The sequence below is a fragment of the Triticum urartu genome, chromosome 3 (genome assembly GCF_003073215.2).
Source record: "Triticum urartu cultivar G1812 chromosome 3, Tu2.1, whole genome shotgun sequence".
NCBI classification, from domain to species: Eukaryota; Viridiplantae; Streptophyta; class Magnoliopsida; order Poales; family Poaceae; genus Triticum; species Triticum urartu.
The window spans coordinates 655893199-655921165 of record NC_053024.1 but is presented as its reverse complement, the minus strand read 5'-3'; the positions used below and the strand labels follow the sequence as shown (position 1 = coordinate 655921165).

Below are 27967 nucleotides of genomic sequence, written 5' to 3'. Positions count from 1 at the left end.
GTTAGCATTTTGTTTTCTTTGATATACCTTTTTTTACTCAACTTTGATTTTGTTTTTATTAAATCTACTATTTTAGACACATTTTTAGTTTAAAATGTACACCTTTCTCTACTTCTTCTCACTCTTTATATCCCACTCGCATTATAACATTTCTACCTATCAAATACCTATCTCATGCACAAACGTTTTATACTACATGACGTTTCATAACAAAAATTCAGAGAAGCAAGCAGTATCAACAAAGCATCAGTTTACACTTAACAATGTTATAGCAATTTACCTGCTAGCAAGCTGCAGCTATAGCAATTTTAGCAGCAACGCAAAAAAGCGACACGCATAGCTAGCAATCAGCAGCCAACACACGCGCGTAGCTTAGTAATCAGCGGCAGTAGCAAAACATACAGAGCAACATCTTCTCACCGTCTCATCTCTGGCACACATCAGAGGCAGAGCACGCCATGCTCTCCCCTTGATCTCCTCCCTCCCCTCCTCAGTCCTCACTACCGAGGCCCCTACCTCCCCCATCCCCTCTGGCTACCTTCCTTCCCGTGCTGGCCGTCCCCATCCCCTCCAATCGAGCTCGCCCCCAAGTGCATGTCGTAACTCCCCTGCTGGAGCTCGACGGTGTACCTATCATGCGTGGGGCGAGCTCACCTCCCTCCCCTGCTGGTCACTCTGCCCTTTCTCCACGGGCATGGCCATGGCCACGACGGGAAGGATGTCCGGCTTCACGGAAAAACAATGTCAGACCAGGAAGGACACCGACAAAAATGGAAGTCATGGGAGTTGACCAAGAGCCAGGTGTTGTTTCTGACAGATAGTTGTAAGATGGGTCACTGGAAATGCAAAGTAACATGAAGCACTTATAAATAGATGCATAAGTATGACATAATAAATTCTATTGTTTTCAATAGTAACAACAAAAACTATTTTATGAAGCAAAAACTATAGATGTGTGAGCAATCAAACAGAGTACCATGAGGTTGCTATTTTCAAGGTGTTCTATAGCTGAAAGCTCCTTAATAAATTCAAAAGACAAACGTGAGATGGAACTGTTAGAACCAGTATAGAAGTTGAAACATTTTGTAAGATCAATTATTAGATATACTCCTGAATTAATGGCATATAGCATTTTCATGTCAGAAAGTTATACAGTGGAGGGGTCACCCCCTCCATTACTTTGTGTATAATATAGATTTCCTCCTATAACGTAAATAATATGAAATGTCTCTTGACATCCTATTATAAAATGAGAAGACTAATTGAGGCTCAATTTAGGCAACAATTCAGTCACCTGCTATCATAACAGAACAATCGTAAGGATATAAGGTGCATTTTTTTTGCTCTCTTCGAGGTACATCAAGTTAGATCAAGATTTACTGTAGTACCCATAACTAACAACAGTAAACGTGCACTACAATTTTTGCACGAGAAAAATGGAAGAAAATATTTATAAGTTCAAGATATGAAAGAGAATGAAATCTGGGGAAACCGTCTTAGTGAAATTGATAAAGTTAACAAACTATATTGAATAGAAACATAAACTTTTAAAAGGCACACCATTAATGTAGTTCTTATATTTAAATATGCCTGTAAGTTCCTATAGAGCTATAATTTGCCGTCTTGATAGCACATAGGAACCCCTCTAGAAGAATATTGTCAAGCAGCAAGTCCTACAAAAGAAACCAGATGCCAGTTTAGAGAATATTTCCCAAAATCAGAGCTAATACATGTTCACGCAATTCATGCTCAGAGCCATTCTTACCAGAAATGTTTTATTTGGTGTGGCATTTTATAACACAACTGACGAGTGACGAGTGCCACTCAAGCGGAGGGCGGTGCCCTTGGTATGGTCCATGCCAGCAACCATACTAGCCTCTGATAAGTCTGGCTTGTATCCAGAGGATGCAAGCCTCTGCTCGATCTCATCCAGCTTCGCGTATATCTCCTCTGACCGAGGGGGTGACGTGTCGCCTACGACAAACTGATGAACCAGGCCATCCATTTCAATGGAGCTGAACCCTGGCTCCTTTTTGAGAACCTCGTCGCTCATCAACCGACGGACCATGCCCACGTCGTTCCACTTCTGTGCAGATGCATAGACCCTCGAGAGCAGGATGTAGACACCACTGACAGCAACATCCGGATGTTGGATTAATTATGCATCTATGGGATGCCATTAGCAGGATCAAAATTGCATCTAGATCACCCAATAACCATGAACAGAGAAGGGATCAGAGGTTCTTTACATGTCACGGCAGTGGACATGATTGCATGCTCGATGTAGGCGTGATGAAGGGGTGATGTAGTTGAGGTAGAAGTCCTCCTCAACGTCCTGATGCCCTCAGGACGCCACCGGCACTGTCCGGGGACGGCAACGGCGGCTGGAGTAGGTCTTCCCGTCGCTGCAGCGCTCCCCCTGATCGGTTGGGGTGAGAGGATATCAGGAGGGGAGTGAAACCGTACGAGAATTGTGATCGCGCAGGCTGCCAACCCTCTTCCGTACCTCCTTTTATCTAGCGCTGGAGACAGGGGACCTAAACAATCAGTTGGTTTGGGTGCCCCCAATCAGGGCGCCTTAGTTGGGATAAAAAGCCCACGTACGTTGGTGCGTGGGGCCTTTTTCACTAACGCTACCTTCCTTTTTTTCTATTAGACTAATAGATCTAACTGACCTGTTTAAGTCGTCAGATCAAACCAACATTCTCCCCCTTGATCGTTAGGCTTAACTTCATTCCCCCATTCTACATAGGAATGATGTACCAAAGTGATGTGTTACAACAGCTCAAAACGCCATAGAATCTCAACACTTATAGCACACCCTGCCTATTTCGAAATGGAAAACATTTTGCTAATTAAGGAGTGTTTATTTTAATGGTCCTCTTATTCCAGAATCATAAGGCTTCTAGTAGTCCCATGCCGGCAACATGCTCACAAAAAATATTGGGTGGTAAGCCTTTTGTTAGCGGATCCGCAAGCATATGCTTCGTTGTTATATGTTTAACATCAACTATTTGATCCTGGATTCTATCTTTCACAACACGATACTTGATGCCAATGTGTCTGACAGCATCACTTGACCTGTTGTTACTCGTATAGAAAAATGTAGGTTCATTATCACAGTATAATAAAATTGGTTTAGATATGTTGTCAACCACTTTAAGTCCGGGAATAAAATTCTTTAGCCATACAGCCTGCCCGGTGGCCTCATAACATGCTACAAATTCTGCTTGCATCGTAGATCCAGCAGTTAACGTCTGTTTGGAGCTTTTCCACGATATAGCTCCTCCCGCGAGTGTGAATATATAGCCTGACGTGGATCTCTTACTATCCACACACCCGGCAAAATCAGAGTCTGAATAACCAAAAATTTCTAGGTTATCAGTTCTTTTATATGCAAGCATGAAATCCTTAGTTCTTTGCAGCCTTCCAATGGTCCGGTCCTGGATTTGATTGGTATCTGCCAAGCATCCCAATTACAAAACATAAATCTGGCCGTGTACACACTTGAGCATACATGATGCTTCTGACAGCTGAAGCATAAGGAACCGACTTCATCTGATCAGTTTCATATTGGTTCCTCGGACATTGAAATGTCCCAAACTTATCGCCCTTAACTATAGGAGCAGGTGAGGGTGAGCACTTATGCATATTGATTTTTTTCAGTGCTCTCTCAAAGTATGCTTTTTGAGATAGTCCTAACGTTCCTATGTACCTATCTCGATGCTGAGGACATACGAGGCTTCACCAAGATCTTTCATATCAAAACTGGATTACAAAAAATTATGCAGTGTATCCTTATCGCTACATGCCAACAATATGTCATCAACGTATAGGACTAAAAATGTGAACCTACTGTCTTTAAACTTAACGTATATGCAGTTGTCCACAACGTTTTCGGTGAAACCAAAAGTTTTGATAATTTTATCAAACTTGAGGTACCACTCTCTTGAAGCTTGCTTCAAGCCATAAATTGATTTCTTTAGATGACATGCTAAATGTTCCTTCCCTTCCACAATAAGGCCTTCTAGCTGAGCCATGTAAACTTTTTCTTTTAATTCACCATTTAGAAATGTCGTTTTAGCATCCATTTGGTGTAGTTCTAGGTCGTAATGAGCTACTAATGCCATTATGACTCTGAAAGAATCCTTGGTTGACACAGGAGAGAAGGTTTGCTTATAATCAATGCCTTCTCTCTATGTATACCCTTTTGCCACTAGCCTTGCCTTGAACCGTTCGACATTCCCTTTGGAATCATACTTGGTTTTGTAGACCCACTTGTGCCTACTTTCTTAGCTCCATCGGGAACTTCTACTAAGTCCCAAACATCGTTTGAACCCATAGACTTCAACTCGTCTTCCATGGCAACAAACCACTTGGACGAATTTTCACTTTTAATGGCTTCCTTATAAGAGGTTGGATCCTCCACCTTTCCCAGATCATTCATATCCTCAATCATGAAAGTGACATAGTCATCTGATATGGCTTTCTTCCTCTCATGCCGTGGTCTACCCACAGGAGGAGGTGGTGGTGGTACATCATGAAGGAAATATGCCCTAGAGGCAATAATAAAGTTTTTATTTATCATGATAAATCTTTATTATTCATGCTAGAATTGTATTAACCAGAAACTTAGTACATGTGTGAATACATAGACAAAAGGAGTGTCACCAGTATGCCTCTACCTGACTAGCTCGTTGATCAAAGATGGTTAAGTTTCCTAGCTATAGAAAAAGAGTTGTCATTTGATAAACGGGATCACATCATTAGAGAATGATGTGATTGACTTGACCCATCCGTTAGCTTAGCACGATGATCGTTTAGTTTACTGCTATTGTTTTGTCCATAACTTATACATGTTCCTATGACTATGGATCATGCAACTCCCGAATACCGAAGGAACACTTAGCGTGCTATCAAACGTCACAACGTTACTGGGTGACTATAAAGATGCTCTACAGGTGTCTCCGATGGTGTTTGTTGAGTTGGCATAGATCGAGATTAGGATTTGTCACTCTGAGTATCGGAGAGGTATCTCTGGGCCCTCTCGGTAATGTACATCTCTATAAGCCTTGCAAGCAATGTAACTAGTGAGTTAGTTACGGGATGTAGCATTACGGAATGAGTAAAGAGACTTGCCGATAACGAGATTGAACTAGGTATGATGATACCAACGATCGAATCTCGGGCAAGTAACGTACCGATGACAAAGGGAACAACGTATGTTGTTATGTGGTTTGACCGATAAAGATCTTCGTCGAATATGTAGGAACCAATATGAGCATCCAGGTTCCGCTATTGGTTATTGACCGAAGATGAGTCTCGGTCATGTCTACATAGTTCTCGAACCCGTAGGGTCCACACACTTAACGTTCGGTGACGATCGGTATTATGAGTTTATGTTTTTGATGTACCGAAGGTAGTTCAGAGTCCCGGATATGATCACGGACATGACGAGCAGTCTGAAATGGTCGAGACATAAAGATCGATATATTGGATGACTATGTTTGTACATCAAAATGGTTCCGGGTGAGTTCGGGCATTTACCGGAGTACCGGGAGGTTACCGGAACCCCCCGGGGAGTGTATGGGCCTTATTGGGCCTTAGTGGGAGAGAGGAGGAGGCGTCCTAGGAGGGGGCGCGCCCCCCAAGCCCAATCCGAATTGGAAAGGGGGGCCGGCCCCCCTTTCCTTCCTCCCTCTCTCCTCCTTCCTTCCTCTCCTACTCCTACTTGGAAGGGGGAAATCCTACTCCCGGCGGGAGTAGGACTGCCCTAGGGCGCGCCATAGAGGGTCGGCCCTCCCCCTCCTCCCCTCCTTTATATACGGGGAGGGGGCTGCTACCTCTTGAGCATTGCGTTGGATTTCCCCGAAGAGGAGAGGATGATGCAGCAAAGTAGCGTAAGTATTTCCCTCAGTTTTTGAGAACCAAGGTATCAATCCAGTAGGAGGCCACGCGCGAGCCCCTCGTACCTACACAAAAACAATAGCTCAACGCAACCAACACGCTTAGGGGTTGTCAATCCCTTCATGGTCTCTTACGAAGGTGAGATCTGATAAAGATGATAAATAATATTTTTGGTATTTTTGGTATAGATATGCAAAGTGAAAAGTAAAAGCAAAGTAAAAGCCAAGCGATAATAAAGTGATGGAGATTGATATGATGAGAAAGAGACCCGGGGCCATAGGTTTCACTAGTGGCTCCTCTCAAGAGCATAAGTATTCTATGGTGGGTGAACAAATTACTGTTGAGCAATTAACAGAATTGAGCATAGTTATGAGAATATCTAGGTATGATCATGTATATAGGCATCACGTCCGAGACAAGTAGACCGACTCCTGCCTGCATCTACTACTATTACTCCACTCATCGACCGCTATCCATCATGCATCTAGAGTATTAAGTTAAAAATAGAGTAACGCCTTAAGCAAGATGACATGATGTAGAGGGATAGTTTCATGCAATATGATAAAAACCCCATCTTGTTATCCTTGATGGCAACGATACAATACGTGCCTTGCTGCCCCTTCTGTCACTGGGAAAGGACACCGCAAGATCGAACCCAAAGCTAAGCACTTCTCCCATGGCAAGAACAACCAATCTAGTAGGCCAAACCAAACTGATAATTCGAAGATAATTGCAAAGATAACCAATCATACATAAAATAATTCAGAGAAGATTCAAATATTATTCATAGATAGACTTGATCAGAAACCCACAATTCATCGGTCTCAACAAACACACCGCAAAAAGAAGATTACATCGAATAGATCTCCACGAGAGAGGGGGAGAACATTGTATTGAGATCAAAAAAGAGAGAAGAAGCCATCTAGCTACTAACTATGGACCCGTAGGTCTGAAGTAAACTACTCACACTTCATCGGAGAGGCTTGGATGATGATGTAGAAGCCCTCCGTGATCGATGCCCCCTCCGACGGAGCTCCGGAACAGGCCCCAAGATGGGATCTCGTGGATACAGAAAGTTGCGGCAGTGGAATTAGGTTTTTGGCTCCGTATCTGATTGTTTGGGGGTACGTGGATATATATAGGAGGAAGAAGTACGTCGGTGGAGCTTCAAGGGGCCCACAAGGCAGGGGGCGCGCCCTAGGGGGGGCGCCCTCCACCCTCGTGACCGCCTCGTGGCTTTCTTGACGGAGGGTCCAAATCTCCTGGATCTTATCTGATGAGAAAATCACGTTTCCGAAGGTTTCATTCCGTTTGGACTCCGTTTGATATTCCTTTTCTTCGAAACCCTAAAATAGGCAAAAAAAAACTACAATTCTGGGCTGGGCCTCCGGTTAATAGGTTAGTCCCAAAAATAATATAAAAGTGGATAATAAAGGCCAATAATGTCCAAAACAGTAGATAATATAGCATGGAGCAATCAAAAATTATAGATACGTTGGAGACGTATCAAGCATCCCCAAGCTTAATTCCTGCTCGTTCTCGAGTAGGTAAATGATAAAAACAGAATTTTTGATGCGGAGTGCTACTTGGCATAATTTCAATGTAAATCTTCTTAATTGTGGTATGAATATTCAGATTCAAAAGATTCAAGACAAAAGTTCATATTGACATAAAAATAATAATAGTTCAAGCATACTAACAAAGCAATTATGTCTTCTCAAAATAACATGGCCAAAGAAAGCTATCCCTACAAAATCATATAGTCTGGCTATGCTCTATCTTCACCACACAAAGTATTTAAATCATGCACAACCCCGATGACAAGCCAAGCAATTGTTTCATACTTTTGACATTTTCAAAACTTTTTCGATCTTCACGCAATACATGAGTGTGAGCCATGGATATAGCACTATATGTGGAATAGAAGGGTGGTTGTGGAGAAGACAAAAAGAGGGGAAGATAGTCTCACATCAACTAGGCGTATCAACGGGCTATGGAGATGCCCATCAATAGATATCAATGTGAGTGAGTAGGGATTGCCATGCAACGGATGCACTAGAGCTATAAGTATATGAAAGCTCAAAAGAAACTAAGTGGGTGTGCATCCAACTCGCTTGCTCATGAAGACCTAGGGCATTTTGAGGAAGCCCATCATTGGAATATACAAGCTAAGTTCTATAATGAAAAATTCCCACTAGTATATGAAAGTGACATAATGAGAGACTCTCTATCATGGAGATCATGGTGCTACTTTGAAGCACAAGTGTGGTAAAAGGATAGTAACATTGTCCCTTCTCTATTTTTCTCTCATTTTTTTGTTTGGGCCTTCTCTTTTTTATGGCCTCTTTTTTCTCGTCCGGAGTCTCATCCCCACTTGTGGGGGAATCATAGTCTCCATCATACTTTCCTCACTTGGGACAATGCTCTAAAAATGATGATCATCACACTTTTTATTTTTCGTACAACTCAACAATTACAACTCAATACTCAGAACAAAATATGACTCTATATGAATGCCTCCGGCGGTGTACCGGGATATGCAATGAATCAAGAGTGACATGTATGAAAGAATTATGAACGGTGGCTTTGCCACAAATACGATGTCAACTACATGATCATGCTAGCAATATGACAATGATGGAGCGTGTCATAATAAACGGAACGGTGGAAATTTGCATGGCAATATATCTCGGAATGGCTATGGAAATGCCATGATAGGTAGGTATGGTGGCTGTTTTGAGGAAGGTATTTGGTGGGTGTATGATACCGGCGAAAAGTGCGCGCTATTAGAGAGGCTAGCAATGGTGGAAGGAAGGAAAGTGCGTATAATCCATGGACTCAACATTAGTCATAAAGAACTCATATGCTTATTGCAAAAATCTAGAAGTTATCAAAGCAAAGTATTACACGCATGCTCCTGGGGGGATAGATTGGTAGGGAAAGACCATCGCTCGTCCCCGACCGCCACTCATAAGGAAGACAATCAATAAATAAATCATGCTCCGACTTCATCAAATAACGGTTCACTATACGTGCATGCTACAGGAATCGCAAACTTTAATACAAGCATTTCTCAAATTCACAACTACTCAACTAGCATGACTCTAATATCACCATCCTCATATCTCAAAACAATTATCAAGCATCAATTTTTTTCTTAGTATTCACCGCACTAAAAAGAAAGTTTTACAAATCTTGAATACCAAGCATATTATTATTAAGAAAATTACCATGCTATTAAGATTCTCAAAATAATCTAAGTGAAGCATGAGAGATCAATAGTTTCTATAAAAACAAATCCACCACCGTGCTCTAAAAGATATAAGTGAAGCACTAGAGCAAAATTATATAGCTCAAAAGATATAAGTGAAGCATATAGAGTATTCTATCAAATTCCAAATTATGTATGGCTCTCTCAAAAGGTGTGTACAGCAAGGATGATTGTGGTAGACTAACAAGCAAAGACTCAAATCATAAAAGACGCTCCAAGCAAAACACATATCATGTGGTGAATAAAAATATAGCTCCAAGTAAAGTTACCGATAGAAGTAGACAAAAGAGGGGATGCCTTCCGGGGCATCCCCAAGCTTTGGCTTTTAGGTGTCCTTAGATTATCTTGGGGGTGACATGGGCATCCCCAAGCTTGCCACTCCTTGTTCCATAATCCATCAAATCTTTACCCAAAACTTGAAAACTTCACAACACAAAACTTAAAGTAGAAAACTCGTGAGCTCCGTTAGCGAAAGAAAACAAAAGACCACTTCAAGGTACTGTAATGAACTCATTATTGATTTATATTGGTGTTAAACCTACTGTATTCCAACTTCTCTATGGATTATAAACTATTTTACTAGCGATAGATTCATCAAAATAAGCAAACAACACACGAAAAACAGAATCTGTCAAAAACAGAAAAGTCTGTAGTAATATGTAGCTAGCGCAAGATCTGGAACCCCAAAAATTCTAAAATAAATTTCTGGACGTGAGGAATTTATCTATTAATCATCTGAAAAAATAATTAACTAAATATCACTCTCCAAATAGAAATCACAGCAGTTCTCGTGAGCGCTAATGTTTCTGTTTTTTACAACAAGTTCAACAAGACTTTTCCCAAGTCTTCCCAACGGTTCTACTTGGCACAAACACTAATTAAACACAAAAAAACACAACCAAAACAGAGAATAAATAATTTATTTATTACTAAACAGGATCAAAAAGCAAGGAATAAAAATAAAATTGGGTTGCCTCCCAACAAGCGCTATCGTTTAACGCCCCTAGCTAGGCATAACAAGCAAGAATAGATCTAGGTATCGCCATAATAGTAAGATAGATTATTAAAACTCATTTCATATTCTCTATGTTCGGCAGCAAGTTTTCTTTGAGGCAAGCAAAAGTAATCAAAAGGGCTAAATTTAATGGGACAAAAGTCCCCAAGATCAACCTTGGGAGGTATAGGTTCCTCCTTTGGTCCTTCATAATGCACAACCAATTCATCATTATAAGCATTCTTTTGACAGAACTTTGTGAGCCTATATTCAAGAGAATATCCTAGTTCATTATTTCGAATAGCCAAATCATCATTAAGTTCAGAAATTCTATCAACTAAAACATTGGTAGGAACCCTTTTTCTAAGATTTTCATTGAAAGCAACATAGTCTAGAGAATGAAAACGCATTATTTCTTCTTGATCAAAGAGGATAGCCTCTATGGGAGGACGGCAAGCATCCACCCTATAATGTGCAAAGATTTCTTTGGCTTCTTTTATTATGAATCTAAACTCATGAGCCAAAAATATATTAGCGGCACGCTTAACAAAAGAATGCTCAATATTTGAAAATTCCAGAAAAATCCTTTGTATGGAAGGATGCATGTGCATGAATTGTCTTTCAAGTTCAACTACAAGCATGGCAATAGCGTCCGCAAGACTACTAGTTCTGTGAAGGATAGAACTACCCATAGAAGGTAAAACACCGGCGCAAGTAAAGAAATCTTGAATAACTCCTTTTCCAATCATATTACCAGTACCAACAAGGAATTTTTTTGTACGAAAGATGGTAGGTTATTTAGCAGGAGCATCAGAATTTTTCATGATATTATTATTGTCCATATCGACAATAATTTCCCCAATTTCATACATAGAGGCAGAAGGTAAAGGACTTGACATAACGACAAGCTAGCAAACTAACACACAAGCAAACAAAAGGCAAACGAGCAAAAAGAGGCAAATAGAGAGGGAGAGGGAGGATAGAGAGAGAGAGGGCGAATAAAATGGCAAGGGTGAATTGGGGGGAGAGGAAAACGAGAGGGAAATGGCAAATAATGTAATGCGGGAGATAAGGGTATGTGATGGGTACTTGGTATGTTGACTTTTGCGCAGACTCCCCGGCAACGGCGCCAGAAATTCTTCTTGCTACCTCTTGAGCACTGCGTTGGATTTCCCCAAAGAGGAGAGGATGATGCAACAAAGTAGCGTAAGTATTTCCCTCAGTTTTTCAGAACCAGGGTATCAATCCAGTAGGAGGCTACGCGCGAGTCCCTCGTACCTACACAAAAACAATAGCTCAACGCAACCAACACACTTAGGGGTTGTCAATCCCTTCACGGTCACTTACGAAAGTGAGATCTGATAAAGATGATAAATAATATTTTTGGTATTTTTGGTATAGATATGCAAAGTGAAAAGTAAAAGCAAAGTAAAAGCCAAGCGATAATAAAGTGATGGAGATTGATATGATGAGAAAGAGACCCGGGGCCATAGGTTTCACTAGTGGCTCCTCTCAAGAGCATAAGTATTCTATGGTGGGTGAACAAATTACTGTTGAGCAATTAACAGAATTGAGCATAGTTATGAGAATATCTAGGTATGATCATGTATATAGGCATCACGTCCGAGACAAGTAGACCGACTCCTGCCTGCATCTACTACTATTACTCCACTCATCGACCGCTATCCAGTATGCATCTAGAGTATTAAGTTAAAAACAGAGTAACGCCTTAAGCAAGATGACATGATGTAGAGGGATAGTTTCATGCAATATGATAAAAACCCCATCTTGTTATCCTCGATGGCAACGATACAATACGTGCCTTGCTGCCCCTTCTGTCACTGGGAAAGGACACCGCAAGATTGAACCCAAAGCTAAGCACTTCTCCCATGGCAAGAACAACCAATCTAGTAGGCCAAACCAAACTGATAATTCGAAGAGACTTGCAAAGATAACCAATCATACATAAAAGAATTCAGAGAAGATTCAAATATTATTCATAGATAGACTTGATCATAAACCCACAATTCATCGGTCTCAACAAACACACTACAAAAAGAAGATTACATCGAATAGATCTCCATGAGAGAGGGGGAGAACATTGTATTGAGATCCAAAAAGAGAGAAGAAGCCATCTAGCTACTAACTATGGACCTGTAGGTCTGAAGTAAACTACTCACACTTCATCAGAGAGGCTTGGATGATGATGTAGAAGCCCTCCGTGATCGATGCCCCCTCCGGCGGAGCTCCGGAACAGGCCCCAAGATGGGATCTCGTGGATACAGAAAGTTGCGGTGGTGGAATTAGGTTTTTGGCTCCGTATCTGATCGTTTGGGGGTACGTGGATATATATAGGAGGAAGAAGTACGTCGGTGGAGCTTCGAGGGGCCCACAAGGCAAGGGGCGCGCCCTAGGGGGGCGCCCTCCATCCTCGTGACCGCCTCGTGGCTTTCTTGACGGTGGGTACAAGTCTCCTGGATCTTATCTGATGAGAAAATCACGTTTCCGAAGGTTTCATTCCGTTTGGACTCCGTTTGATATTCCTTTTCTTCGAAACCCTAAAACAGGCAAAAAACAGCAATTTTGGGCTGGGCCTCCGGTTAATAGGTTAGTCCCAAAAATAATATAAAAGTGGATAATAAAGCCCAATAATGTCCAAAACAGTAGATAATATAGCATGGAGCAATCAAAAATTATAGATACATTGGAGACATATCAGGGGCACCCCATAGACACACAAGTTGATCATTGTCTTAGCCGTGTGCGGTGCCCCCCTCCACCATAATCCACCTCGGTCATATTGTAGCAGTGCTTAGGCAAAGACCTGTTCTGGTAGCTTCATCATCGCCGTCATCACACTGTCGTGCTGACGAAACTCTCCCTCGACACTCAGCTGGATCTAGAATTCGTGGGATGTCACCAAGCTGAACGTGTGTAGATCGCGGAGGTGTCGTACCTTCGATGCTAGGATTGGTCGGATCGTGAAGACGTACGACTACATCAACCGTGTTGTCATAACGCTTCCGCTTACGGTCTACAAGGGTACGTAGACAACACTCTCCCCTCTCGTTGCTATGCATCACCTAGATAGATCTTGCGTGTGCCTAGGAAATTTTTGAAATTACTGCGTTCCCCCAAAGTGGCATCCGAGCCAGGTCTATGCGTAGATGTTATATGCATGAGTAGAACACAAAGGAGTTATGTGCGTGGGTATATACATATTGCTTGCCGTCACTAGTTGATTCTTTATTCACGGTATTGTTGGATGAAGTGGCTCAGACGACATTACGCGTACGCCTATGCGAGACTAGTTCTACCAACGTGCTTCCCACACAGGTGGCTAGTGGCTGTCAGTTTCTCCAACTTTAGTTGAATCGGTTTCAATGAACATGGTTCTTTATGAAGATCCAAAAGCAATCACTATACCACGTTGTGGTTTTTGATGTGTAGGTAAGAATGGTTATTGCTCAGCCCGTAGCAGCCACGTAAAACTTGCAACAACAAAGTAGAGGACATTTAACTTGTTTTTGTAGGGCATTTTGTGATGTGATATGGTCAAGACATGATGCTAAATTTTATTGTATGAGATGATCATGTTTTGTAACAGAGTTATCAGCAACTGGCAGGAGCCATATGGTTGTCGCTTTATTGTATGAAATGCAATTGCCATGTAATTGCTTTACTTTATCACTAAGCGGCAGCGATAGTCGTAGAAGCAATAGTTGGCGAGACGACAACGATGCTTCGATGGAGATCAAGGTGTCAAGCCGGTGACGATGGTGATCATGACGGTGCTTTGGAGATGGAGATCAAAGGCACAAGATGATGATGGCCATATCATATCACTTATATTTGATTGCATGTGATGTTTATCCTTTATGCTTCTTATTTTGCTTAGTTCTGTGGTAGAATTATAAGATGAACTCTCACTAAATTTCAAGGAACAAGTGTTCTCCCTGAGTATGCACCGTTGCTATAGTTCGTCGTGCCGAGACACCACGCGATGATCGGCTGTGATAAGCTCTACATTCACATACAACGGGTGCAAGACAGTTTTGCAGACGCAGAATACTCGGTTTAAACTTGACAAGCCTAGCATATGCAGATATGGCCTCGGATCACTGAGACCGAAAGGTCAAGCGTGATTCATATAGTAGATATGATCAACGTAGTGATGTTCACCATTGAAAAATACTCCATCTCACGTGATGATCAGACATGGTTTAGTTGATATGGATCACGTGATCACTTAGATGATTAGAGGGATGTCTATCTAAGTGGGAGTTCTTAAGTAATATGATTAATTGAACCTCAATTTATCAAGAACTTAGTACCTGATAGTATTTTTCATGTCTATGTTGTTGTAGATAGATGGCCCGTACTGTTGTTCCATTGAATTTTAATCCGTTCCTAAAGAAAGCTAAGTTGAAAGATGATGGCAGCAATTTCACAGACTGGGTCCGTAACTTGAGGATTATCCTCATTGCTACACAGAAGAATTATGTCCTGGAAGCACCGCTAGGTGACAAACCCACCGCAGGAGCAACACCAGCTGTTGTGAACACCTGGCAGAGCAAAGCTGATGACTACTCGATAGTTCAGTGTGTCATGCTTTACGGCTTAGAACCGGGACTTCAATGACGTTTTGAACGTCATGGAGCATATGAGATGTTCCAGCAGTTGAAGTTAATATTTCAAGCAAATGCCTGGATTGAGAGATATGAAGTCTCCAATAAGTTCCACAGCTGCAAGATGGAGGAGAATAGTTCTGTCAATGAACATATCCTCAGAATGTCTGGGTACCACAACCACTTGACTTAGCTGGGAGTTAATCTTGCTGATGATAGTGTCATTGACAGAGTTCTTCAATCACTGCCACCAAGCTACAAGAGCTTCGTGATGAACTATAATATGCAAAGGATGGATAAGACGATTCCCGAGCTCTTCGCAATGCTAAAGGCTGCGGAGGAAGAAATCAAGAAAGAGCATCAAGTGTTGATGGTCAACAAGACCACCAGTTTCAAGAAAAAGGGTAAAGGGAAGAAAGGAAACTTCAATAAGAACGACAAGCAAGTTGCTGCTCAAGTGAAGAAGCCCAAGTCTGGACCTAATCCTGAGACTGAGTGCTTCTACTGCAAAGGGACTGGTCACTGGAAGCGGAACTGCCCCAAGTATTTGGCAGAGAAGAAGGATGGCAAGGTGAAAGGTATATTTGATATACATATTATTGATGTGTACCTTACTAATTCTCGCAACCTCTACATCTAATATTTGCAACTCGAAACAGGGGCTATGGATTAAGCGAAGATTAGCTAAGGACGTGGTGACGATGCGCGTGGGGAATGGTTCCAAAGTCGATGTGATCGTCGTCGGCACGCTACCTCTACATCTACCTTCGGGGTTAGTTTTAGACCTAAATAATTGTTATTTGGTGCCAGCGTTGAGCATGAACATTATATTTGGATCTTCTTTGATGCGAGACGGTTATTCATTTAAATCGGAGAATAATGGTTGTTCTATTTATATGAATAATATCTTTTATGGTCATGCACCCTTGATGAGTGGTCTATTTTTACTAAATCTTGATAGTAGTGATACACATATTCATAGTATTGAAGCCAAAAGATATAAGTTTAATAATTATAGTGCAACTTATTTGTGGCACTGTCGTTTAGGTCATATTGGCGTAAAGCGCATGAAGAAACTCCATGCTGATGGACTTTTGGAATCACTTGATGCTTGCGAACCATGCCTCTTGGGCAAGATGACTAAGACTCCGTTCTCCGGAATAATGGAGCGAGCAACAGATTTGCTGGAAATAATACATACTGATGTATGCGGTCCAATGAGTGTTGATGCTCGCAGCGGGTATCGTTATTTTCTTACCTTCACAGATGATTTGAGCAAATATGGGTATATCTACTTGATGAAACATAAGTCTGAAACATTTTAAAAGTTCAAAGAATTTCAGAGTGAAGTGGAAAATCATCGTAAAAAGAAAATTAAGTTTCTATGATCTGATCATGGAGGTGAATATTTGAGTTACGAGTTTGGTCTTCATTTCAAACAATGCGGAATAGTTTCGCAACTCACGCCACCTAGAACAGCACAGCATAATGGTGTGTCTGAACGTCGTAACCACACTTTATTAGATATGGTGCGATCTATGATGTCTCTCACTGATTTATCGCTATCGTTTTGGGGTTATGCTTTAGAGACAGCTGCATTCATGTTAAATAGGGCACCATCAAAATCCATTGAGACGACACCTTATGAACTGTGGTTTGGCAAGAAACCCAAGTTGTCGTTTCTTAAAGTTTGGGGCTGCGATGCTTATGTGAAAAAGCTTCAACCTGATAAGCACAAACCCAAATCGGAGAAATGTGTCTTCATAGGATACCCAAAGGAAACTGTTGGGTACACCTTCTATCACAGATCCGAAGGCAAGATATTCGTTGCTAAGAATGGATCCTTTCTAGAGAAGGAGTTTTTCTCGAAAGAAGTGAGTGGAAGGAAAGTAGAACTTGACGAGGTAATTGTACCTACTCCCTTATTGGAAAGTAGTTCATCACAGAAATCAGTTCCAGTGATTCCTACACCAGTAAGTGAGGAATCTAATGATGATCATGAAACTTCTGATCAAGTTACTACCGAACCTCTTAAGTCAACCAGAGTAAGATCCGCACCAGAGTGGTATAGTAATCCTATTCTGGAGGTCATATTACTTGACCATGACGAACCTACGAACTATGAGGAAGCGATGATGAGCCCAGATTCTGCAAAATGACTTGAGGCCAGGAAATCTGAGATGGGATCCATGTATGAGAACAAAGTGTGGACTTTGGTTGACTTGACCGATGATCGGCAAGCCATAGAGAATAAATGGATCTTCAAGAAGAAGACTAACGCTGACGGTAATGTTACTGTCTACAAAGCTCGACTTGTTGCAAAAGGTTTTCGACAAGTTCAAGGAGTTGACTACGATGAGACCTTCTCACCCGTAGCGATGCTTAAGTCCGTCTGAATCATGTTAGCAATTGCCGCATTTTATGATTATGAAATTTGGCAAATGGATGTCAAAACTGCATTCCTTAATGGATATCTTAAAGAAGAGTTGTATATGATGCAACCAGAAGGTTTTGTCGATCCAAAAGGTGCTAACAAAGTATGCAAGATCCAGCAATCCATTTATGGACTGGTGCAAGCCTCTCGAAGTTGGAATATATGCTTTGATAGTGCGATCAAAGTATATGGTTTTATACAGAGTTTTGGAGAAGCGTGTATTTACAAGAAAGTGAGTGGGAGCTCTGTAGCATTTCTGATATTATATGTGGATGACATATTGCTAATCGGAAATGATACTGAATTTCTGAATAGCATAAAAGGATACTTGAATAAGAATTTTTCGATGAAAGACCTCGGTGAAGCTGCTTATATATTGGGCATCAAGATCTATAGAGATAGATCAAGATGCTTAATTGGACTTTCACAAAGCACATACCTTGATAAAGTTTTGAAGAAGTTCAAAAAGGATCAAGCAAAGAAAGAGTTCTTGCCTATGTTACAAGGTGTGAAGTTGAGTCAGACTCAATGCCCGACCACTTCAGAACATAGAGAGAAAATGAAAGTCATTCCCTATGCTTCAGCCATAGGTTCTATAATGTATGCAATGCTGTGTACCAGACCTGATGTGTGCCTTGCTATTAGTTTGGCAGGGAGGTACCAAAGTAATCCAGGAGTGGATCACTGGACAGCGGTCAAGAAACATCCTGAAATACCTGAAAAGGACTAAGGATATGTTTCTCGTTTATGGAGGTGATAAAGAGCTCGTCGTAAACGGTTACATCGATGCAAGCTTTGACACTGATCCGGATGACTCTAAGTCACAAACCGGATACATATTTTTATTAAATGGTAGAGCTGTGAGTTGGTGCAGTTCCAAGCAGAGCGTCGTGGCGGGATCTACATGTGAAGCGGAGTACATAGCTGCTTCGGAAGCAGCAAATGAAGGAGTCTGGATGAAGGAGTTCATATCCGATCTAGGTGTCATACCTAGTGCATCGGGTCCAATGAAAATCTTTTGTGACAATAATAGTGCAGTTGCCTTGGCAAACAAATCAAGATTTCATAAGAGAACCAAGCACATCAAGAGACGCTTCAATTCCATCTGCGATCAAGTCAAGGAGGGAGACATAGAGATTTGCAAGATACATACGGATCTGAATGTTGCAGACCCGTTGACTAAGCCTCTCTCACGAGCAAAACATGATGTAGGATCGAAAGTATGTCTAGAGGGGGGGGTGATTAGACTACTTGACCAAATAAAAATCTAGCCTTTTCCCAATTTTATGTTTTGGCATATTTTAGCAAATTAGCACTAGTCAAGCAATCAACCTACACATGCAAGTCTAAGAGTATAGCAGCGGAATGTAAAACATTACAGATGATGGTAAAGGGAGGAGTTTGGAGGGAGCAAACGCAATGTAGACACAGAGATTTTTGGCATGGTTCCAATAGGTGGTGCTATCGTACGTCCACGTTGGTGGAGACTTCAACCCACGAAGGGTAACAGTTGCGCGAGTCCACGGAGGGCTCCACCCATGAAGGGTCCACGAAGAAGACACCTTGTCTATCCCACCATGGCCATCGCCCACGAAGGACTTGCCTCACTAGGGTAGATCTTCACGAAGTAGGCGATCTCCTTGCCCATACAAACTCCTTGGTTCAACTTCAACAATCTTGTCGGAGGCTCCCAAGTGACACCTAACCAATCTAGGAGACCCACTCTCCAAAAGGTAATAGACGGTGTGTTGATGATGAACTCCTTGCTCTTGTGCTTCAAATGATAGTCTCCCCAACACTCAACTCACTCTCACCAATTTGGATTTGGTGGAAATAAGATTTGAGTGGAAAGCAACTTGGTGAAGGCTAGGGATCAAGATTCATATGGTTGGAATGGAATATCTTGGTCTCAACACATGAGTAGGTGGTTCTCTCTCAGAAAATGAACGTTGGAAGTGTAGGCATGTTCTGATAGCTCTCTATATGAATGAAGAGTGGGTGGAGGGGTTTATATAGCCTCCACACAAAATCTAACCGTTACACACAAATCACCAAACTCGGTGGGACCGAATAATGAAACTCGGTCAGACCGATTTAGTTCAAAATGTGAACGTTAGGCTTTTCAGTGGGACCGACATGTCAACTCGGTGTGACCAATTTCATTAGGGTTTGGTCATAACGTAATATTGGTGATACCGATTACACAAACTCGGTGGGACCGATTTTGGTAATAAGCTAACCAGAGAGTTGGTCAGGCAAACTCGGTGGGACTGAACCGCTCATTTTGGTGAGATCGAAACGTTATGAAAGGGAAACAGAGAGTTTGCATTGCGAACTCGGTGGGACCGATCACTCATCTCGGTTGAACCGAAATGTTATGAAGGGAAACAGAGAGTTGTCAATCCCATCTCGGTGAGACCAAGATCCCTATCGGTAAGACCGAAGTGACTAGGGTTTCTGGTAGTGGCTATGTCAAATGAACTCGGTGGCGCCGGATAGAAAATTTTGGTGGGTACGAGTTTGACTTTTGGTTTGGGACATATGTGGATATGAGCAAGTGGTTGAGGGTTTTTGGAGCATATCACTAAGCATTTTGAGCAAGCAACCCATTAAGCAACACCTCATCCCCTTTTAATAGTATTGGCTTTCCCTATGGACTTAATGTGATCTTGGGTCACTAAAAGTAAAATGTAGAGTCTTCAGCTTTAGAGCTTGAGCCAATCTTTTGTCCTTAGCATTTTGAGGGGTCCACATTTCTAATCCATTCCATGCCAATCATTGAGCCTTCCTGAAATATTTATCTTAAGATATCATTAGCTCAATGAGCTATATGTTGTTAGGAATTACCAAAACCACCCAAGGATAGTTGCACTTTCAATCTCCCCCTTTTTGGTAATTGATGACAACATATAGATCAAAGCTTCGACAAATGATATAAGACTGAAATGCATCGTCTCTTTGAGAAGTATGTGATAAGCAAGAGCTCCCCTAAATTTGTGCATTATTTAAGATTTGCTTTTGAATGCAAATGCACAATCAATTAGGATCATGGGTTACTCTTTCATGTCACATACATCTTTGTGGAGCGCTCAAAATGATGGAAATTAAAAGCATGCACTCATCACCAAGCAAAGTGAATGATCATATATGGGATATTAGAGATAATATCATCTAGGCAATCATTAAAGTAGCATATGATCAAACACATGATCAAACAAGTATCTCACACAAACATAGAGTATCAACCAAGCACACAATAAAGTTCAACCAAAAGCAAGAGAGACAAAGAAGCAAAAACACACTCTCTTTCGAAGCCTATGATCTATACATTTCTCCCCTTTTGGCAACAAGTTACCAAAAAGTTCGAAAGTTCATAGTGTTATGCGTCTCTCAGGCTTGGTCTTTGGGAGGTGGTGTAGAGTGAACTCCAAGGATGAAGGCATCTGTTGATGTAGTTGGAGCTGGTGGGTTGGCTGCTGGAGGTGGCACTGAAGTTGTAGCTCCTGGTGCTGACGATGTAGCTGTAGAATCTGGTACTGGCACTGCAGCAGACCTTTGACTCCTTGGCACACGCTGAAAAGCATCCGTAGTTGCCCTTCCTCCCCTCTGCTAAGCTTCCTCCTGGAGCTGCTCAACTGCAGTCTGTATCTCAGTCACCTTGAGGTCAAGATCATAGAATTTTGTCTCAACAATCCTTTCAAAGCTCTCTTGATTCTGAGTCAGGGTGGCCAAGCCTTTCTCAGTCCTCAATGTTGCTTGTATCAGATAACCCAATTGATCTTGTTTGCTTTTTAGGAACACCTGAGATGCTTCCTCAGCAGTTGGCATCCTTGCAGCTTTCTCTGCCTTAGCCTTAGCTCTCTTTTCTTGTGCTTGTGCTGATGAAGGTTCATTCTCATTCGTCACAACTATGATATCTTCAAGTTCTGGGTGCAAAGGTAAGTGCTCCTTGTCCAACAGGTAGGTGCATGTGCCCATCTTTGAGCTGATGAGCTCCTGAATGTTTGGCGCATACCCACAAGATCTTTTCTGATATGTTGATGTCCTCTTGATTGTCTCTACAATCAGACTCATGACCTTGAATTTTTGAGGTACATTAAAGATTTGCAGCAAGTTGATGGAATGTCCTCTAATCATCTTGTGATCTCCAGACTTGGGTAGAAAAGTATGCCTTAAGATGGTGTTGATAGTGGGTAGACCAGACAACAAATAGTGTACAGATCCAAGCCTGTGTGTCTCCAAAGCATTATCAGGGATCTCTTTGTACATGTTTGCCATAGAGTTGTGGTCTTTCTTCTTCTTGGCATACACATCCAAATCATCATCATGTTCCTCCAGGGCATTGATCAACTTGGCCCATTCTTCAACAGTTGATTGGTACCTCACACCTTCAGACATCCATACCATCCTTCCATCTGGATAGAAATGAGTAGTGGAGTAAAATTGCATAACTAGCTCATCATTCCATTTGGTCAACTTTTGACCCACAAACTCATCAACTCCACAAGCTCTGGAGCTGTCATGTACACCTGGAAAATAGTCTTCATTCTCATCAATGTATTCCCAATCGACCCATTTCACATCGCAGACAATTGGCTTCTTGTCAAGAAGAATAGTCTCATAGAAATCCTGCTGTTCCTTGGTGTGGAACCTATAGTCTACAGTAGTCCTCCTCCTCACAGCATAAGGATCAGACAGTCTCTACAATCTCAATCCTGCATCTTTTCTGATGTTCATGTCCTCGGCTACTGGATGATCATCATTGTGGTCTGGAATCTTGGGTTTCAGTTTTCTTAGCACTAGGGCTTCATCATCCACTTCTTCAGCTTCAGGCACTAGGGCCTTGTTCTTCTCTTCAGCTGGAATGTTTTTGGTGCTTCTCTTGGGCTTAGACATGGTGGTTTGAGCAGCAGCTTTGGGAGCAGTTTTGGGCTTTGAAGCAGTAGCCCCTGATTTGATAGCATCTCCCATAAGCTTTTGTGACTTGGGTGCTGGAGCAGCATCCTCTTCCTCTTCATCTTCTTCTGGCTCTCTCATGTTGGAGGATCTACCAAGAACTCTGGCAGTGGTCTTCTTGACCCCCTCCTTCCTCTTCTTGCCATCTCCAGCCTCTTTGGGTTCAAGAATGAACTCCATGGTTTCTTGAGTGGAGGCTCTGGCCTTATACATAGGAATCCTTTTTGCAGGTGCCTTCTTGTTCAACCCTGGTTTGGTTGTTGCAGCTATGTCATACTCTTTCTTCAGCACCTTCTTCTTGGAGCTAACTTCCTCTTTAGTGGCCACATAGTACTCATCTTCAGAATCTGAGGTTTTCTTCTTCCTTGACCTGGTGGCTGCCTTTGGCAAATTACTGGGAGTGCTCCTGCTGCCATCATCTGAGGTACTTGAGGGACTAGTGCCCTCACTCAATTGCACTTGCTCTTCTGATCTGTTTTGGCTATCACTCTGGTCTAACATCTTGGCAATCAAACTGACAACCCTGTGAATAGATATAGATGAGGTAGAATATATAAGCATCACAAAATGCAGAGTTTTTGCAAAATTGATGACTCAAAAACTTAGTTTTAGTTCTCCACAGAAAGCATTTTGGAGCTACCAATTTGTTAAACTCGGTGATACCGAAGCAATTTTGGAACCTAAACTAGGGAACTCGGTCAGACTGAGTCACAGTTCGGCGGCACCGAGACTGCTAGGGTTTCACAAAGAATCCAACTCGGTCACACCGATTTGCAATTTTCGGTCAGACCGAAAAGCGCATGTGCAATGGCCTAAGCCAAATCAGTGAGACTGATTTGTACAACTCGGTCGGTCTGAGATGAGTTCGGCGGAAACCTAACCCTAAATTTTCGAATCAAACCTAACCTAAAGGATGTTTTCTGTGGCTAGATTGTTTTCATACGTGGTAAAGATCATGGAAAAGCAATGTGCTATTAATCGGAGTAAGGAAATAGCACAAAGAGTCAAACCCATACCCTAGTTCGGCGGGAGTTCTCTAGGGCGACAACGGCAGAGCAAAATTCCGTTGACGGTGAAAGAAACCAGCGGGGGGAGGTCGCTGGCGGTGAGGAGACAATCCAGAGACCCGAGGAGGCAGAGCAGGAGACACATAGGCTGAGGAGGTTTGAAGAAGTTTCCAAATTCTCAGCCGTGGGTTTATATATCCCAACCCTGTCGGTGTGACCGAGTGGAACAACTCGGTGGCACCGATATGCGGAATCGCAAGCGGTTACTGCAACTCGGTGTGACCGAAAAGTTCAAATCGGTTGCACCGAGATGGAAAACCTAGATCAACTTAGTGAACTCGGTGCGACCGAAGTGGATGACTCGGTCATACCGAAATGCACAAAGAGTTTGGAAGTTTAAGTCTATGACGAATCGGGGACTCCGAGTGCCCCTCACACAGAGTGGTTCAAATCTGACTTGATCAAACTTTGTGATGTAGCATGAATAGAGTTTGAGACGAGAAAAGCATAGATACCTAGAGGAGGTTCTTAGGCATTCTTGTTGATCCACTTGGCAAAAGAGAAAATGCCAAACAATTAAAACAACAAGTGGATGTCCTCAAATGTGTAAAATATGCAATCAACATGCTCACACAATAAAATGGCAAATGAAATATGTGATGGAGCATGCACAAACACTCTAGCATCTATCAAGCAATTAGCAATGACTAGGTCATCTATATATGAGTATATTGACTGAGGAGTCAAATGAGAACATTTGATCATAGGTCATACTCATCGTTTAAGCACAAGTGGGGTTGCCACTTTTACATAAAGCATTGTTGTGTCCACACCTTTAGAGTTGCTTTAGCTCAATTGATTAGAGTAAATCTCCCCCTAGATGTGATATCCCCCTAAGAGGGATGAACTAACCTTGGGTTTTGTCAATGATGACTTCATGTAGGTGTTGAAGATGTAGATGCTCAATGTTGATGTAGATCATTCGGAGGAATCCATTGGAGTGAGTTGCACTTTCAATACCTACATGCGTTAGTCCCACAAGGAACAAACAAGGATATCCATAGACATAGAGTGATGTTCACATAAGATGATGTCCATGAAAGCATTAGGTTACCTTTTCCCTTGTCTTACCAACAAGAGGGTTTGTGACTCCTAGAACTAGTGCAAGATGTGGACGTTGTTTGCACATGTCCTTGCCAAAAGATATGAGTGAAATATGTTGGCGGAGTCACCCTCAAGAACTCTCTAGTTCTTCTTCTTCGAGATCCACATCATCTTGATGGGAATCCTTGGAGTTGTAGTCGTACTTGATGTAGTCTTGGGAACCCACTTGACCAAGGCCTTGGGAGCTTCTTTAAATGCATCAATCTCCTCTTGAAGATTGTCCTTCCCTTTTGGCTTGTGGTCTTGTGGTGGAAGATCATCTTGAGATTGTGTCCCTTAGAAAGAAGTTGGATCATACTTCTCTTGTTGAGGAAAAAACTTCGTCTTGGGGTATTGATCTTCTTCCCACTCAACTCCATTGGCATTGAACTTTCGTTCAAAACCAATTCCTTGATTCTTCCGGTGCCTTCCTTGCTTGCATACAATTTCCTCATATTGCTTACTTCCGGCAAGACTCTTATAGACACCTTTCTCTATAATTCCCTTCAATAAGTTGTTTTCTTGATCAAGTGTAACTTGGCTAAGAGAATCATTAGTGGAATCAAGAGAACTACTAGAAGCAACAACATTGGATTTAGCATGATTATTGTTACTACTAGAAGAAGAATCTTTCTTACTCTTGTTGCTAGATTTAACTTGTGGCATGTAAGTAGACAAGAGTAAACGCTTGGCAATGTAAGAAGAACTTTTTTGTGAATATCATCATTGATTGCCTTTAAGAAATCATGCTCTTGCTCAAGGTTGAGCTTTGCAAAACGTAATTTTTCATGAGTCTTTAAAAGTTCTCGATGATCTTCCAAGGTAGTTTCATGAGCTAACTTAAGAGTGTTTAGTTCTTTAGTCAGACGCTCAATCTCCTTCTTACCATCGTCATTCGTTTTATCTTTATTAGCATGATTAATAGCAAGTTCATCATAGTTTTCATAACTAGAGTTGTCAACAAGTAAATCATCATCTCCTAGCAAATCATCCTCATCACTATTGAAATCAACATACTCGGGGTGTGATACCTTTGGGCCTTTAGCCATGAAGCATCTTCCAATTCTTTCATTTGGTGAGTCAAATATGTCGTAGGAGTTGGTTGACACAAGTGCTAAACCCGCAACACCTTCATCTTGAGTATATTCGGAGTCGGAGTGGTAACTTCTCTCGGAGTGATTGTCGTAGTCGGAGCCGGATACCCATTCACCAACATGAGCTTGATGTCTTCGTTTTGTGTAGCTCCTTGATGATTTGTCCTTCCTTCCCGAATCCTTGCTTCTCCATGATGTTCTTCGTTCATAACGGTCATCTCTACTCCTTCTCTCTCTAGGTGGTGATTCTTCTCTTCTACTTCTCCTTTTGGGTGAATCTTCTCTTCTTTTGTAGGGAGCCGTACACTCATTGGAGTAGTGCCCGGGTCTTCCACAATTGTAGCACTTACATTCACGACTTGAAGATCTTTTGTCATTCTAGGACCTTGAGTTGGAACTTTTCTCCTTGCTTCTACTCTTGTAGAACTTGTTGAAGTTCTTCACCATTAGGCTCAATTCTTCATTTAAGGCTTGTTTCTCACTTGATGATGTAGGAGCATCACATGAGGCTTTGTAAGCACCACTTGACTTGTTGTGAAGCTCTTCCTTATCCTTGAGTGACATCTCATGAGCAACAATTCTTCCAATGACTTCCGTTGGCTTGAGATCTTTGTAATTGGGCATCATTTGAATCAATGTACACACGGTATCATATTTTCCATCCAAGGCTCTTAAGATCTTCTTGATGATGAATCTATCGGTCATCTCTTCACTTCCTAAGCCGACAATCTCATTTGTGATGAGAGCAAGCCTAGAGTACATTTCAGTGACACCTTCACCATCCTTCATTTTGAACTTGTCAAGTTGACTTTGAAGCACATCCAATTTGGATTCCTTGATGGAGTCGGTACCTTCGTGCATATCAATCAAAGTATCCCAAATTTCCTTTGCATTCTCAAGACGGTTGATTTTGTTGAATTCTTCGGGGCACAATCTATTGAAGAGAATATCACAAGCTTGAGCATTGTATTGCAGCATCTTCAACTCTTCCGCGGTAGCTTCACGGTTTGGTTCTCTCCCATCAAAGAATTCACCTTGCAAGCTAATACACACAATAGCCCAAACGACGGGGTTATGTCCAGGAATATGCATTTTCATCTTATGCTTCCAACTAGCAAAATTAGTACCATCAAAGTAAGGACCTCTACGGTGGTAATTTCCCTCGCTAGATGCCATACTCTCCTAGGTTGTGAAACCAAGTCTATGATCACCAAACGCTATGGAAATCAAGGCAAATGGAGACCAAAGCTCTGATACCACTTGTAGGATCGAAAGTATGTCTAGAGGGGGGGTGATTAGACTACTTGACCAAATAAAAATCTATCCTTTTCCCAATTTTAAGTATTGGCATATTTTAGCAACTTAGCGCTAGTCAAGCAATCAACCTACACATGCAAGTCTAAGAGTATAGCAGCGGAATGTAAAACATTGCACACGAAGGTAAGGGGAGGTGTCGGTGTCAAAACCGGCGGATCTCGGGTAGGGGGTCCAGAACTGTGCGTCAAGGCCGGATGGTAACAGGAGACAAGGGACACGATGTTTTTACCCAGGTTCGGGCCCTCTCGATGAAGGTAATACCCTACTCCTGCTTGATTAATATTGATGATATGGGTAGTACAAGAGTTGATCTACCACGAGATCAAGGAGGCTAAACCCTAGAAGCTAGCCTATGGTATGATTGTTGTGTATGGAGTTGATTCTGTCCTACGGACTACAACCCTCCGGTTTATATAGACACGGATAGGGTTAGGGTTACATAGAGTCGGTTACAATGGTAGGAGATCTTGAATATCCGCACCGCCAAGCTTGCCTTCCACGCCAAGGAAAGTCCCTTCCGGACACGGGACGGAGTCTTCAATCTTGTATCTTCATAGTCCAGGAGTCCGGCTGAAGGTATAGTTCGGCTATCCGAACACCCCCTAATCCAGGACTCCCTCAGTAGCCCCTGAACCAGGCTTCAATGACGATGAGTCTGGCGCGCAAATTGTCTTTGGCATTGCAAGGCGGGTTCCTCCTCCAAGCCCTTCATAGAAGGTTGTAAACACCAAGAGTAGTGTCCGGTTCTGCAAAATAAGCTTCCACATATTGCCATAGAGAGAATAATATTAACACAAATCAAATCTGCTGACGTATTCCGCAGTGCGTCATCACACTACAGCCAAGTTCTTCATCCGAATCGTTTTCACCTTTCCACCTCAGCATGTTTCGCGAGGCGGTTTCCTTGGCACGTCTTGTCAAAGCAGAGATCGTGTACCCCTCTTTTACGGGATTCTCATCAATACGGACGTGGGTAACCCAACCGCGCCACTTATCACGGCGCTTGGGAGGCAAGTGAGTTTTACTAGGCAGGCGGGGATGCACAACCGCATCCGCCCATATAAGGGGACAAGGATCCACCTTTTTTACCTATGCCTTCTTCCTCTCTTGCCTACCCATCTCTCGCGCACCCGAGCTCTAGCGCCCAAGCCCGCACCTCCCACCTCAACCTTCTCCAGCAATTTCCGGAGCGGGAGGCAAGTGGATGGTCTCCTCC

General features: G+C 42.2%; 1 pseudogene; it reads right to left on the bottom strand.

Moving 5' to 3' along the window:
• Positions 1-633: 633 nt before the first annotated feature.
• The window catches only part of LOC125547115, a 55867-nt pseudogene continuing 28533 nt past the window's right edge, over positions 634-27967 (bottom strand).